The sequence below is a fragment of the Schistocerca nitens genome, chromosome 1, assembly GCF_023898315.1.
Source record: "Schistocerca nitens isolate TAMUIC-IGC-003100 chromosome 1, iqSchNite1.1, whole genome shotgun sequence".
NCBI classification, from domain to species: domain Eukaryota; kingdom Metazoa; phylum Arthropoda; class Insecta; order Orthoptera; family Acrididae; genus Schistocerca; species Schistocerca nitens.
This window is the reverse complement of record NC_064614.1, coordinates 26665053-26682435: the sequence shown is the minus strand read 5'-3', so window position 1 is coordinate 26682435 and position 17383 is coordinate 26665053. Positions and strand designations below refer to the sequence as shown.

Sequence of the window (17383 nt, the reverse complement as noted above, 5' to 3'; positions counted from 1 at the left end):
AAATTGAAACGATCACATAGATAATATTTTGGGTAGAGCAAACCAAAGACTGTGATTCATTGGCAGAATACTTAGAAGGTGCAACAGGTCTACTAAAGAGACTGCTTACACCACGCATGTACGCCCTATTCTGGAGTATTGCTGTGCGGTGTGGTATCCGCATCAGATGAGACTCACGGATGACATCGGAAAAGTACAAAGAAGGGCAGCTCGTTTTGTATTATCACGAAGTAGGGGAGACAGTGCCACAGACATGATACATGAATTGGAGTGGCAATCATTAAAACAAAGGCATTTTTCGTTGCGACGGGATCTTCTCATGAAATTTCAATCAGCAGTTTTCCCCCCCGATTGCGAAAACGTTCAGTTGGCACCCACCTACATAGGGAGAAATGATCATCACGATAAAATAAGAGAAATCAGGGCTCGCACAGAAAAATTTAAGTGCTCGTTTTTCCCGCGTGCCGTTCGAGAGTGGAACGGTAGAGAGGCATCTTGATTCAAATGGCTCTGAGCACTATGGGACTTATCTTCTGAGGTCATCAGTCCCCTAGAACTTAGAACTACTTAAACCTAACTAACCTAAGGACATCACACACATCCATGCCCGAGGCAGGCTTCGAACCTGCGACCGTAGCGGTCGCGCGGTTCCAGACTGTAGCGCCTAGAACCGCTCGGACACCCTGGCCGGCGAGTGATAGCTTGAAGGTGGTTCATTGAACCCTCTGCCAGGCACTTTATTGTGAATAGCAGAGTAATCACGTAGATGTAGAAACGAAAGACTGCGTTTTATTGGCAGAAAGTTTATAAGATGCAACAGATTCACTAAATAGAATGCCTACACTACGCTTCATCCTTTTCACTGTCAGTATTTCGCCAGCAAAGTGGGGGAAAATTAGTGTCATAAAATTTCTGATCACCAAACATTACGCCAGTGTCCTGGTTTAAGTACCAAATCTCTCCACCTTGTCTGATGAAGTAAGGGCATGGGCCACTGTTGATGGTGATCTGTTCGTCGGATTGGGTCTTAAGCTTCGCGAGGAATAGGCTACGTGCCGATACGATTCACCCTCTCCCTTTTCTTGTCGTCATCATCATCATCATCATCATCAGCAGCAGCAGCAGCAACAGCAACAGCATACCACACAAACATTACACTACTCTCCACACATACACAATACATATATGCAGTGTTACAAATATGGCAAAGCAGCATGTTGGACATAAATAAACAAAAAGAAACTACGCTTCTCCGTCCCTCTCAGACTGCTGTTGTGCAGTATGGGATCCTTACCACAATGGATTGATCACTACATCGAAAACGTTCAGAGAATGGCAGCTCCTTTTTTAATATCGTCAAATAAGGGAGACACTGTCACACTTATGATAAGTGAGTTGCGGTGGCAATCATATTAACAAAGGGTTTTATTGTTGCAGAGAGATATTTTCACAAAATTTCAATCTCCAAGTTCTTCTAGGAATGGGGAAGTATTTTGTTGGCATCTACATAGATAGGGAGAAATGATCATTGTAATAAAATAAGAGAAATCAGAGCTCGCACGGAAAGGTTTAAGTATACGTTTTCCCCTCGCACAGTTAGAGAGCAGAGCGGTAGAGGAACAATGTGAATATACTTACATGGATATGGTGGCTGTTCTTTCGGACATGTCCGACAGAACAAACACCAAATCCATAATAGCATATAGTTGTGGCAATACCGGCCATGACCTTCCTCTACTGTGCGGATGCACACATGTTCCCCAACTCCTACGGGACTTGGTAAGAAAGTATTCCACGAGTAATGAGTGTGTTGGTGTGGGACACTACGAATGTAGTGTGTGGACATACAAGGTGAGATGTGTGTCTCGCGGGAGGCGTGCGCGAGATAGTCCCTGCAGTCGCACTATCCACTGTGCCCTCGGTGGCTCAGATGGATAGAGCGTCTGCCATGTAAGCAGGAGATCCCGGGTTCGAGTCCCGGTCGGGGCACAAATTTTCACCTGTCCCCGTTGATATATGTCAACGCCCATCAGAAGCTGAAGGTATTAATATCATTCTAATTTCGTTCTAGACAGCTGCCGGTCATCAATGGCGTCTGTTCTTTCTGACAAGTCCTAATTTCGAACAATGTCGTTCGATGAACCCCCTGACTGGCACTTAATCGTGTATTGCAAAGTAGTCATGTAGATGACGACGTAGAGCGTAAATGTGTACTACATTAAAACTGGTTTCTCCTGGCACAAGGCTTAACACAGAGTAATTCTCAATTCACAGTAACTGGGTCCTCTTGTATTCGCAGTGGAGCGAAAATAGTTCTCAGCGTAGTGGAGGAGTTCATCGCGCAAACTACGCTGGAGGCCAAACAAGAGGAAAGATAAAGTTATGTACACGTTAACAAAAAATAATCTGTTGGTAGAATTTTTTGCCGATCCGTTTGAAACAAATTTTGTTGTTACTTCTGTGAGCGAGAAAATAAAAATTAATACCCAGTTACAATGCTGCGAGGAGGGGGAGTGGGCGCCTAGGGCTTAGGCCGGAAAGGGCCTGCGGGCGTCACGGAGAACTTTATGGAAATAAATTCCAGACAGCAGCGAGTGCCGTCGCGCCAAGAGTCAACTGAGGGGCTCTAATGAGGCGGTATAAAGAACGGAAGTTAAAACAAACACAATAGCTGTGACGACGGAATGCATGTTTCCAATGTAAACTATTTTTAATTACGGGCGAGAGGAGACAATAACTTACTTCTGGCAAAGGAGCGTCTAGTAACTGAAAAAATTCCCCTACTTTTCAAACGATAATGACTATGCTGTACAGAAACCAACTGATGTTCTACTACTGTGAAACTCTGGTCAGCGAAATTCACCAAAAGACGCAGCACGCTTGTTAAACATAAAAACAAATTTCACTCAGTAGGAAATTGCGCCCCAAATTTTTGCGCATATAAATTGATGAAAATGTGACACGGAAGGAACCCGTCACGTACACTGTATGACTCGATCTCCACTAAAGAGTAATATTCAAAACAGATTCAAATCCTTCAGTGTTCGCGAAACTAGCTCTGACAGTGTAAAGACAATAGCAAAAAATGTAATTTGCACTTACAAGAAATTTAGTGGGTCGGAATCACACACTATATCCTTGTGAAATTTTTTTTATTGGATCTTCGTTTACTACATGGTATTCACATTTAAGTTCCTGAATATTACATTTCACTCCCTGTCCTAATTATAATAAAAATAATAACTAAAAATAGCTTGCACGGGGCCACCCATTTTGTTTTTCCCAATTTCCTCACATTATTTATTCCTGAGGTGTTTTCTGCCAGTTTAAATCTGTCACTATGTGGGAGAAATTTCAGTATTTAGCAGCTCTAAAACTTTTACAAAGGTGTGTGCATGGAAAGACTCAAAACTGTAAGGAAAGTTACAACTCTCTGATAACGAAACCATATTCCAAGACAACATTTGTTTCCACAACTGCTGGTGGAGAAAAGCCCAAAGATTTTTTTCACAGAAATTTGGAGAGCCGCAAGAGTCTAGCTAAACAAGATATCAATATATTCTGTTCCACAGATATTTGTAATAATAGTATATCAAGCTTTGTGTAAAAATACATTAATTTCGTTCTGACAGATTTTCCAAAAAAAAGAACATTTGTACTTACCTTCATGAAAAAATTACTTTTGTTTGTAATTAAAAACTTGCAACTTCAATAACTTTGAAAATATATATATGAATTGATATAATATTTTTTAACGACTGTGTGAAATTTAGTTACATTGCATTGAATACTTTGGACTTTATCAAGTTTTTTTTTTCAAAGTATTGCAACTTCGTATACGTCCCCACTTAAATTTAAATTGATATTTAGTTTACATACCTATTCGCGGAAATCTTCTGTTTTCGACTTTAGTTCGTGTATAGTTCGATTGTCTGCTTCTTTGTATTCCAAGTTTCTCCTTTCATGCAGTAATTAAGTTTGCTAATGGTTTTTCTTCAGGGGGGATACAGGAAACACTATTTTGTGTTGACTTAACTATATCACTTACTAAACGCCGTTACACACACACACACATCTTTCGCAGAACCTCACTTTCACATCGCGAATAAATCGAACAAGAATATCTTCTCAATAAGGTAAGGATCGGAAGGAACCTACTTGGTGTTGTTGTCGGGTGGAATGTAACTGCAACAGGACTGATGACCATAGATGTTAAGTCCCATAGTGCTCAGAGCCATTTGTAACTGCAACACTTCGATTATAAAGTGCTTGTTATTAATTGTTCAACTTCATAGAAAAGCACAGTCACTGGCAAGCCTTCTACAATTTTATCCTACGAAAATTACGTAGATCTTACTTCCCTCGTTGTCGGTGGATCGACGGAAGTCTACGGCGGCGACAGAATGTGGCAGCGGGCTTTTACTGTTGCGACTTGGGCCCAAAGTGCGCTTCACATTTAAGTCCTCGTTTCTTCAGCACTATGCCCATTAATCCATAATAATTTCCCCGGCTATGCTTCTAGATATGCCGACCATTACTTTCCCGTCGTACTTAGAGCCACACACTAGCCGTTGGATGTAACACAGCTAGGACTAGCAACACTCGACTGTACGTCTTACTCCGAGCACGGCGTCACTGCTACTACTGCCCGCTGGCGCGCTCCCGCGCCCAGAGGCACGACAAAACAATCTCTCTGGCTTCAACGTTAACTAAATATGCCCTGACTTGCCACTGTTAAATATTACATAATTTAAACATAGTATTTACAATACATATTTACACTAGACAATACATCGTATACAAACAGTTTCATGTGTTAAGTAAGCGAAAAAATTAATAGCAAGGACTGCGTTGTAGCGTCACAAGGTGATTTGCGGTTGGAGTCATTTCGCCACATGACGCTACACACACGCCATCTAGTCTCCACTACGACACCACGGTGTGTGCTTAGTTTAGGGTGTCTCATCCTTGCTGACTCTGTGATGTGAGGACTTGTTTATTTCTGCGTTATTAGTAACGAATCTTCGTACGCTTGGAGAAATTCGAGTTAAGTAAATCTTCTGTTTATTGTGTTAACTTGCTCGCTTATTATTTCTGCTCCTGTCCAGCTTTCCTATGACGAAAGTTTTGCCTTGAACAATTAGTTCATGAGCCCACACGAATTGTAAATGACTGAGAAAACACACTTGACCTCTTACCCACAAATAATCCTATCAGAGAGCGTCATGACGGATACGGGGATTAGTGAATACAAGATCATTGTAGCGAGGCTCAAAACCGTATCAACCAAAACCACTAAAAATAAACGCAAAATATATCTATTTAAAACAGCAGATAAAAATTCGCTTGATGCCTTCGTAAGAGAGAGTCTCCACTTCTTCCAAGCTAATTATCTAAGTGTAGACCAGATATGGCTCAGATTCAAAGATACAGTATCGACAGCAATAGACACATTCATACCGCACAAGTTAATAGGAGACGGGACTCATCCACCGTGGTACACAAAACACGTCAGAACACTATTGCCAAAGCATCGAAAAAAGCATGCCAAATTCAGAAGAACGCAAAATCCCCAAGATTGGCTGGGTTTCACGGAAGCTCGAAATTTATTGCAGACGTCAATGCGAGATGTTTTTAATAGTTTCCACAATAAAACATTGCCTCAAAATATGGCAGAAAACCCAAAGAGATTCTAGTCGTATGTAAAGTACACCAGTGGCAAAAAACAGTCAATACAGTCACTGCGCGATAGCGATGACGGTGCCACTGAAGCGGAGTTACAAAGTACAGTTTTCCGTAATTCTTTCACGAAAAGAAGACGAAGTAAACATTCCAGAATTCGAGTGACATAAAAGTAGATATCTTAGGTGTTGCGAAACAACTCAAATCACTTAACAAGGCAAGTCTTCCGGTCCAGATGGTATACCAATCAGGTTCCTCTCAGAGTATGCAGACACAAAAGCGCCTTTCTTAGCAATCATCTACAACCGCTCACTTGACGAAAGGTCTGTTCCTAAAGGCTGGAAAGTAGCACAGGTCACACCAATATTCAAGAAAGGAAGTAGGAGTATTCCACTGAATTACAGACCCATATCACTGACTTCAATTTGCAGTAAGATTTTCGAGCATATACTATACCTAAACATTATGAACCACACTGAACAAAATGACTTATTGATACATAACCAACACGGATTCAGAAAATATCGTTCTTGTGCAACACAGCTAGCTCTTTATTCCCAAAAAGTTATGAGTGCTGTCGATAAGGGATCTTAGATCGATTCCATATTCCTAGATTTCCAGAAGGCTTTTGATACCGTTCCTCACAAGCGACTACTAATCAAATTGGGTGCATATGGAGTATCGTCTCAGTTGTGTGACTGGATCCGTGATTTCCTCTCAGAGAGGTCACAGTTCGTAGTGATAGAAGGTAAATCATCGAGTAGAACAGAAGTGATATCTGGTGTTGCACAAGTAGTGTCACAGGCCCTCTACTGTTCCTGATTTACATAAATGATCTAGGTGATAATCTGAGCAGCCCCATTAGATTGTTTGCAGATGGTTCAAAATGGTTCAAATGGCTCTGAACCCTATGGGACTCAACTGCTGAGGTCATAAGTCCCCTAGAACTTAGAACTACTTAAACCTAACTAACCTAAGGACAACACACACATCCATGCCCGAGGCAGGATTCGAACCTGCGACCGTAGCGGCCGCGCGGTTCCAGACTGTAGCGCCAGAACCGCTCGGCCACCAGCGGCCGGCGTTTGCAGATGACGCTGTAATTTACCGTCTAGTAAAATCATCAGACGATCAATTCCAATTACAAAATGATCCAGAGAGAATTTCTGTATGGTGCGAAAAGTGGCGATTGGCACGTAACAAAGAAAAGTAAGAGGTCATCCACATGGGTACATAAAGAAATCCGATAAATTTTGGGTATACGATAAATCTCACAAGCGTAACAGCTGTCAAGTCGACTAAATACCTAGGAATTACAATTACGAGCAACTTAAATTGGAAAGACCACATAGATAATATTGTGGGGAAGGCGAAACAAAGACTGCGCTTTGTTGGCAGAACACTTAGAAGGTACGACAAACCCACAAAAACCGAGCGAGGTGGCGCAGTGGTTAGACACTGGACTCGCATTCGGGAGGACGACGGTTCAATCCCGCGTCCGGGCATCCTGATTTAGGTTTTCCGTGATTTCCCTAAATCACTCCAGGCAAATGCCGGCATCATCTGAAAGGGCACGGCCGACTTCCTTCCCCATCCTTCCCTAATCCGATGAGACCGATGACTTCGCTGTCTGGTCTCCTTCCCCAAAACCACCCCCCAAACCCACTAAAGAGACACTTGTCCGTCCTCTGATGGAATATTGCTGCGCGGTATGGGATCCTTACCAGGTAGGACTGACGTAGGACATTGAAAAAGTGCAATGAAGGGCAGCTCGTTTCGTGTTCGCGCGCAATAGGCGTGAGAGTGTCACTAATATGATACGCGAGTTGGGGTGGCAGTCTCTGAAACAAAGGCGATTTTCTTTGAGGCGAGATCTATTTCAATCACAACTTTCTCTTCCGAATGCAAAAATATTTTTTTGACACCCACCTACGTAAGTAGAAATGATCATCACAGTAAAATAAGAGAAATCACAGCTCGAACGGAAAGATTTAGGTGTTCCTTTTCCGCAGGCGCCATTCGAGAGTGGAATGGTAGAGAAGTAGTATGAAAGTGATTCGATGAACCCTCTGCCAGGCACTTAAGTGTGAATTGCAGAGTAACGATGTAGGTGTAGATGTAGAAAGTTGGCGCACCACTCTGTAGCGCACATCTCCTTACCGTTATGTACAAAGTCGAACACAACAAGTGTTATAAATGCGAAGATGTGTTTGCCTGTAGCCTTTTCGCGACTAAACTGCTGAAATGATTTTGATGCTATTTCGTAAATAGATAGCTTAAAAACTGAGAAAGAGCATAGGGTACTTTTTATAGTTTGTATTACAGGATATTTAGTTATTTGTAGAATGTTGCCGGCCGGGGTGGCCGAGCGGTTCTAGGCGCTACAGTCTGGAACCGCGTGACCGCTACGGTCGCAGGTTCGAATACTGCCTCGGGCATGGACGTGTGTGGTGTCCTTAGGTTAGCTAGGTTTAAGTATTTCTAAGTTCTAGGGGACTGATGACCTCAGATATTAAGTCCCAAAGTGCTCAGAGCCATTTGAACCATTTTGTAGAATGTTGCGCGAATTAGGGAAACATATTTACTCATTTAAAAAGCTAAATTTCCTTGACTTTTTAAACTGATCGTATTTATGAAGAAGCTTTTATTGTTTGATGTGTTCTACATCATACGATTCAGCCACATTAACACAATGCTGTTATAATTCTCAACATGTTTAATTCATACTTCCATACCATAATAGTTGTGAATTTATATTTCGATGAAAGGTGCTTTGGAGATACCTCGAACGCTGAAAAAGAACATACGACTACCTTGGATAGTAAGAAAGAAAAATCGACACTTAAAAGTGTAAAGCAGGGGATGGAAACATGTTTAAAAGTTATTAAATTTCTTGCATAATGTACAAACTGTGTTATGGACAGCTACTTCAATGGTGCGATGCATAGATGCGCGCACCTGCCCACGCCTGTCTGCATGCACCGCTCAGCAGCAGCGCTGAATGCGTGTTGGGGTAATTGGTGCTGAGGGGGGGAGGGCGGGCGCATTTATGCAATGTACTACGCTTGCCCGAACAGGGTGACACGTGAAAGCAGCTGAGTTATTGCACATACGATAGGTTACTTACCGACCATAACTCATCATAACAAAACTACTGATATGCGAGCTTAGCCATGGGTAAGAGCTAGTTACTAAAAGTCGACATCGGTGACACAGAATTTATTTTTAATATTTTACCATGAGGGACCGGTATGTAGGCACATGTTCATCTTCACCTTCATGACAAGTAGTGGTACGGAGTACCCTCCGCCACGTATCTGTGTAGATATAGATGTCAAACGTTGATGGTGTAGAGACAGCAACCAGCCACAAATTTATTTTCAATTCCTTTATTCCAAAGGAACAATTACCGATTTCGAATCATTACGATTCATCTTCAGACGGTTTTCATGCTTTAATTACATGTGGTGCGTTTTTTTACAAATTCATTGTCCTAAAATATACATAATACATAATTATAAGTACGCCAGACACATGGTTACGTTACAGATTTGCATTGGATGTGACTTACGTGAAATGTTGGTTTGTAGTATTTGTTTTGATAGTTTTCGTCCAACAGATGTGAATATATTCCCACTGCATTCTTATCGTTGCACACGTAAATTTTTCTCACTGAACGCATATGAGTGTCAAAGATGCTATGATACATCGTAACATTATTAAGATGTCCCATGTTTGGAAAAAGATCATATATTCACTTATGCAACTGAAACGCCTTTTACACTAGTACAGAGAGACATTGATTTTGTGAGTTTTAGAGCGAATACTGTGACATTAATTGTAAAGTTGTTCCATTTTTTTAGTACTGTATAGGTAAGACAGTACATTATTTATGTACGTTTAGTATCATGAGAATTGTAGTAACATATAAATTTGCTCCTTGATCTGCAGATAGGCATGGGAGTATTATTTGCTTTGGAGAGTGGAAAATAATTTTTGGAAATTTTTCAGGAAAGGGGTGTTAGCCAACTCGGTTTGTTCATTAAGGATATAGTCTGGGGTTCTGTTTTTGTGTGTGTGTATTTCTATATTGTTCTCGGTGTTTTTCACTGAATGGTTTTCTTCAACAAATGCACTGCAAATGAAGATTTGTTCAAGTTGCCAAGCCTTAAAGCATTAATGTGTTCGTTGTATCTAACTTCAAAACATCTTCCCGTCTGTTCAATGTAGAATTTGACATGTATCACATTTGAGTTTGTATATTCCTGATTTACCACGGGGACTCTTGGAGGTATTTACATCATGGTTCACTTTTTGTTGTAATTTGGGTTTATATACATTATTATGAGGAACTGTTTTAATTACATTGATTTCATTATGTTGGTCTGTGTCACTCATTGGTACTTGTTTAATTCGGTGTACCATGGCTCTGAAATATGCCATTTTCTGTTGGCAGGGGTGGCAAAATGAGTTGTCAGTACTGACATCTGTGGTGGTAGGTTTTCTGAAAATACTAAATTGATGTTAGTGGTCACTACTGCAAATCTTCACGTAATGAGAGTTATTGATTTTATTAGTTTCATGTGCAACTGTGAATTTAATGTTTTTGTGCATTTTGCATAGATCTGCTGCTAATGTATCAATTTCATTGTTTGTACCATCAAAAAGTAAGATTGTATCATCAAAATATCTTCTCTAGTAGACTATTTCGTTCGTGATGTGCTGGTTGGTTGAGAAGAATTTTTGTTCTATATGGTTGATGTGAATATCAGCCAATAACCCATCTAAGCTACTTCCCATTTGCAAACCATCATGTTGTTGGTTCAGTTTGTTGTTGAAGCTAAAGTAATTATGCTCTAGAATAAGTGAAAGTAGACCTCTGCAATATTAATTTTCTTATATTTAAGCAGATTGTTTCTTATAATGTTAATAGTCTCTTTGACAGGGATGTTCGTGTATAGGTTGACTATGTCTAGTGATGCTAATTTAGCTGTTGGTAGGATGTGGATGTCTTTAATTAAGCTTATGACTTCATGTGTGTTATGTGTGATGTAGTTATTACAAATATATAGTATTTGATAATGAGGCCTTTTAGTTTACGGCTTATGAAGTATGCAGGACTGTTTCTTGAGTCAACAATCGGGCTTTTACTATGACTGCTTTACTTCCAGATAGTTTGTTGTCAATATTTTTCAAATTTTAAGTTCAGTGTTTTTGTAGGTATTATTTGTTTGAAGTTGTTTCGTTATCAGTTTACTTGTCTTGTATGCAAGTGCATTTTTCTCACATGTGTCTAGTTTTTCTGAGTCACGAGCAAGTTTTCTGCAGGCTATGAAATTTTCAACACTGTGATTATTGAGATTTGCCCCAAGATTATGTTTCAGACCTTTATTTAGTGAAGTAAGTTCACTGTTACTGAACTGGATGTCAGTTGTATTAATAACTCTGTCAAAAAATTTGTGTTGGCTTAGCTGTTTGTTTTTATCCCACTCGGAATTGTTCATTGATTTCAAGGCTTCTATTTTCTTTTTGCGTTTGGAGAAGATAATCTTTTGTTCTTTATCTACTTTATCATCTATGTGCTGTAGGATGTGTAATATACAGGGGGTCCATTGATCGTGACCGGGCCAAATACCTCACAAAACAAGCGTCAGACGAAAAAACTACAAAGAACGAAATTCGTCTAGCTTGAAGGGGGAAACCCGATAGCGCTATGGTTGGCCCGCTAGATGGCGCTGCCATAGGTCAAACGGATATCATCTGCGTTTTTTAAAATAGGAACCCCCATTTTTATTACATATTCGGGTAGTATGTAAAGAAATATGAATGTTTTAGTTGGACCACTTTCTTCACTTTGTGATAGATGGCGCTGTAATAGTCACAAACATACGGCTCACAATTTTAGACGAACAGTTGGTAACAGATAGGTTTTTTAAATTAAAATACAGAACGTAGGTACGTTTGAACATTTTATTTCGCTTGTTCCAATGTGATACATGTACCTTTGTGAACTTTTCATTTCTGAGAAGGCATGCTGTTACAGCGCGATTACCTGTAAATACTGCATTAATGGAATAAATGCTCTAAATGATGTCCGTCAACCTCAATGCATTTGGCGATACGTGTAATGACATTCCTCTCAACAGCGAGTAGTTCGCCTTCCGCAACGTTCGCAGATGCATTGACAATGCGCTGACGCATGTTGTCAGGTGTTGTCGTTGGATCACGATAGCAAATATCCTTCGCCTTCCCCACAGAACGAAATCCGGGAACATCATATCCGGTGAACGTGCGGGCCACGGTATGGTGCTTCGACGACCAACCCACCTGCCATGAAATATGGTATTCAATACTGCTTCAACCGCACGCGAGCTATGTGCCGGACATCCATCATGTTGGAAGTACATCGCCATTCTTTCACGCAGGGACACATCTTGTAGTAACTCTACGTAGGAAATCAGCATACATTGCACCATTTAGATTGCCATCGATAAAATGGGGGCCAATTATCCTTCCTTGCATAATGCCGCACCATACATTAACCGGGCAAGGTCGCTGATGTTTCACTTGTCGCAGCCATCGTGGATTTTCCGTTGCCCATTAGTGCATGTTACGCCGATTTACATTACCGCTGTTAGTGAATGACGCTTCGTCGCTAAATAGAACGCGTGCAAAAAATCTGTCATCGTCCCGTAATTTCTCTTGTGCCCAGTGGCAGAACTGTACACGACGTTCAAAGTCGTTGCCATGCAATTCCTGGTGCATAGAAATACGGTACGGGTGCAATCGATGTGGATGTAGCATTCTCAACACCGACGTTTTTGAGATTCCCGATTCTCGCGCAGTTTGTCTGCTACTGATGTGCGGATTAGCCGCGACAGCAGCCAAAACACCTACTTGGGCATCATCATTTGTTGCAGGTCGTGGTTGACGATTCAAATGTGGCTGAACACTTGCTGTTTCCTTAAATAACGTAACTATCCGGCGAACGGTCCGGACACTTGGATGATGTCGTCCAGGATACCGAGCAGCATACATAGCTCACGCCCGTTGGGCATATTGATCACAATAGCCATACATCAGCACGATATCGACCTTCTCCGCAATTGGTAAACGGTCCATTTTAACACGGGTAATGTATCACGAGGGCTAGTAGAAATCCTTGGGTAACAGAAGAAATATTGAATTTAATTGATGAAAGGAGAAAATATAAAAATGCAGTAAATGAAGCAGGCAAAAAGGAATACAAACGTCTCAAAAATGAGATCGGCAGGAAGTGCAAAATGGCTAAGCAGGGATGGCTAGAGGACAAATGTAAGGATGTAGAGGCCTATCTCACTTGGGGTAAGATAGATACTGCCTACAGGAAAATTAAAGAGACCTTTGGTGATAAGAGAACCACTTGTATGAACATCAAGAGCTCAGATGGAAACCCAGTTCTAAGCAAAGAAGGGAAAGCAGAAAGGTGGAAGGAGTATATAGAGGGCCTATACAAGGGCGATGTACTTGAGGACAATATTATGGAAATGGAAGAGGATGTGGATGAAGATGAAATGGGAGATACGATACTGCGTGAAGAGTTTGACAGAGCGCTGAAAGGCCTGAGTCGAAACAAGGCCCCGGGAGTAGACAACATTCCATTGCAACTACTGACAGCCTTGGGAGAGCCAGTCCTGACAAAACTCTACCATCTGGTGAGCAAGATGTACGAAACAGGCGAAATACCCTCAGACTTCAAGAAGAATATAATAATTCCAATCCCAAAGAAAGCAGGTGTTGACAGATGTGAGAATTACCGAACAATCAGTTTAATAAGCCACAGCTGCAAAATACTAACGCGAATTCTTTACAGACGAATGGAAAAACTAGTAGAAGCCGACTTCGGGGAAGATCAGTTTGGATTCCGTAGAAATACTGGAACACGTGAGGCAATACTGACCTTACGACGTATCTTAGAAGAAAGATTAAGAAAAGGCAAACCTACGTTTCTAGCATTTGTAGACTTAGAGAAAGCTTTTGACAATGTTGACTGGAATACTCTCTTTCAAATTCTAAAGGTGGCAGGGGTAAAATACAGGGAACGAAAGGCTATTTACAATTTGTACAGAAACCAGATGGCAGTTATAAGAGTCGAGGGACATGAAAGGGAAGCAGTGGTTGGGAAGGGAGTAAGACAGGGTTGTAGCCTCTCCCCGATGTTATTCAATCTGCATATTGAGCAAGCAGTAAAGGAAACAAAAGAAAAATTCGGAGTAGGTAGTAAAATCCATGGAGAAGAAATAAAAACTTTGAGGTTCGCCGATGACATTGTAATTCTGTCAGAGACAGCAAAGGACTTGGAAGAGCAGTTGAACGGAATGGATGGTGTCTTGAAGGGAGGATATAAGATGAACATCAACAAAAGCAAAACGAGGATAATGGAATGTAGTTGAATTAAGTCGGGTGATGTTGAGGGTATTAGATTAGGAAATGAGACACTTAAAGTAGTAAAGGAGTTTTGCTATTTGGGGAGTAAAATAACTGATGATGGTCGAAGTAGAGAGGATATAAAATGTAGACTGGCAATGGCAAGGCAAGCGTTTCTGAAGAAGAGAAATTTGTTAACATCGAGTATAGATTTAAGTGTCAGGAAGTCGTTTCTGAAAGTATTTGTATGGAGTGTAGCCATGTATGGAAGTGAAACATGGACGGTAAATAGTTTGGACAAGAAGGGAATAGAAGCTTTCGAAATGTGGTGCTACAGAATAATGCTGAAGATTAGATGGGCAGATCACATAACTAATGAGGAAGTATTGAATAGGATTGGGGAGATGAGAAGTTTGTGGCACAACTTGACCAGAAGAAGGGATCGGTTGGTAGGACATGTTCTGAGGCATCAAGGGATCACCAATTTAGTATTGGAGGGTAGCGTGGAGAGTAAGAATCGTAGGGGGAGACCAAGAGATGAATACACTAAGCAGATTCAGAAGGATGTAGGCTGCAGTAGGTACTGGGAGATGAAGAAGCTTGCACAGGATAGAGTAGCATGGAGAGCTGCATCAAACCAGTCTCAGGACTGAAGACCACAACAACAACAACAGTGTATCACGAAGCAAAGACCGTCCACACTGGCGAAATGTTACATGATACCACGTACTTATACGTTTGTGACTATTACAGCGCCATCTATCACAAAGTTTCCAAAGTGGTCCAACTGAATCATTCATATTTCTTTACGTACTACACGAATATGTAATAAAAATGGGTTTTGCTATTTAAAAAAAGGCAGTTGATATCCGTTTGACCTATGGCAGCGCCATCTAGCGGGCCAACCATAGCACCATCTGGTTTCCCCCTTCAATGTAGACGAGTTTCCTTCTTTGTAGTTTTTTCTTTTGACGCTTATTTCGTGAGATATTTGGCCCGGTTACTATCAATTGACCACCCTGTAGATGTACGAGTACATCGGCACACTACAAGTGAAGTTACGTCACGTAAATACGTATTAAAGACGTATTCTACAAAGACAGCAGCGGTCAGCGTCTTCAACATTTTTATATTTCTGGCCCGTTATTTGTTCAGCAGATCAGCTGAGGTCGAGTTCTGTTCCGGAGCGCCGTTCCGTAACCGCATTGAGGCGCAGTTCGCCGCCGGAGTGGCAGCGAGACGATGCCGAGGCAGTGGCCAGTGGGTCCCGGTAATAAGCAGCGCGGTGCCCCGGGAATTGGGGCAGTAATGGGGACAGGGATTGACCAGGCCGGCCGTGCCCGGGGAGCGCACTTCCTCCCTATTTATCGGTTGACGGGATCCCGGCCGGGCCTGTCCGAACTCGTAATGAAATTCCGGGATTCTGGCACAGGCTGCCTGTCCTCCCCGGCGCCGCGCAGCTTATTGGCGATTGCGCTCCGCCCCGCCCAACCCCGCCTGCTGAATATGAAACAGCTCTGCGAATTAAGACCGCACAAGGGCCCTCTCGCTCCGAGGTTCGTCAAGCGGATCGGTCTCAAACAGACATCTGCATACGCTCCGGCCTGCAGTCAAATACTACGCAGTGTGTACCTGTCACTTAAAGCTTCAAGCATTTGGTACATCCACATCTACATACATACTCCGCAATCCACCATACGGTGCGTGGCGGAGGGTACCTCGTACCACAACTAGCATCTTCTCTCCCTGTTCCACTCCCAAACAGAATGAGGGAAAAATGACTGCCTATATGCCTCTGTACGAGCCCTAATCTCTCTTATCTTATCTTTGTGGTCTTTCCGCGAAATGTAAGTTGGCGGCAGTAAAATTGTACTGCAGTCAGCCTAAAATGCTGGTTCTCTAAATTTCCTCAGTACGATTCACGAAAAGAACGCCTCCTTTCCTCTAGAGACTCCCACCCGAGTTCCTGAACTATTTCCGTAACACTCGCGCGATGATCAAACCTACCAGTAACAATTCTAGCAGCTCGCCTCTGAATTGCTTCTATGTCCTCCCTCAATCCGACCTTGTAGGGATCCCAAACGCTCGATTCAGTACTCAAGAATAGGTCGTATTAGTGTTTTATAAGCGGTCTGCTTTACAGATGAACCACATCTTCCCAAAATTCTACCAGTGAACCGAAGACGACTATCCGCCTTCCCCACAACTGCCATTACATGCTTGTCCAACTTCATATCGCTCTGCAATGTTACACCCAAATATTTAATCGACGTGACTGTGTCAAGCGCTACAATACTAATGGAGTATTCAGACATTACAGGATTCTTCTTCCTATTCATCTGCATTAATTTACACTTATCAATATTTAGAGTTAGCTGCCATTCTTTACACCAGTCACAAATCCTGTCCAAGTCATCTTGTATCCTCCTACAGTCACTCAACGACGACACCTTCCCGTACACCACAGCATCGTCAGCAAACAGCCGCACATTACTATTCACCCTATCCAAAAGATCATTTATGTAGATAGAAAACAACTGCGGACCTACCACACTTCCCTGGGGCACTCCAGATGACACCCTCACCTCCGATGAACATTCGCCATCCAGGACAACGCACTGGGTTCTATTACTAAGAAGTCTTCGAGCCACTCACATATTTGGGAACCAATCCCATATGCTCGTACCTTAGGAGTCTGCAGTGGGGCACCGAGTCAAACGCTTTACGGAAGTCAAGGAATATGACATCCGTCTGATACAATTCATCCATGGTTCGCAAGATATCATCAGAAAAAAGGGCGAGTTGCGTTTCGCAGGAGCGATGCTTTCTAAAGCCGTGCTGATGCATGGACAGCAACTTCTCTGTCTCAAGGAAATTCATTATATTCGAACTGAGAATATGTTCGAGAATCCTGCAACAAACCGATGTTAAGGATATTGGTCTGTAATTTTGAGGATCCGTCCGTCTACCCTTCTTATATACAGGCGTCACCTGTGTGCTTTTTTCGCGATAAATGCAAGCTAAGTAAGGAGCCAATGCAGTACAGTACTCTCTGTAAAACCGAACTGGGATCTCATCAGGACCTGGCGATTTATTTATTTTCAACCCATTCAGCTGCTTCACAACCTCAGGGATATCTATCTGTTGTGTCGATTCCCTAAGGTCTCGACACAATGAGTGGCTAGGTGCACGCGAAACTAACGCAGACGGGCGTAACTTCTGAAACAGGAGACTGGATGAAAACTATAAAGAAAAGAAGAGAGATTTTAATATACTTAACTTTAATGTAGTCTTG

At 42.0% G+C, this 17383-nt stretch overlaps 1 protein-coding gene and 1 non-coding gene across 2 annotated transcripts in view; both read left to right on the top strand.

Moving 5' to 3' along the window:
- The window catches only part of LOC126258469 (Down syndrome cell adhesion molecule-like protein Dscam2), a 687321-nt gene that overhangs the window by 509428 nt on the left and 160510 nt on the right, over nucleotides 1-17383 (top strand). The window lies entirely within an intron of this gene.
- On the top strand, nucleotides 1915-1989 carry Trnat-ugu (transfer RNA threonine (anticodon UGU)). Its single transcript has one exon. It is a non-coding gene; the product is annotated as a tRNA-Thr (tRNA).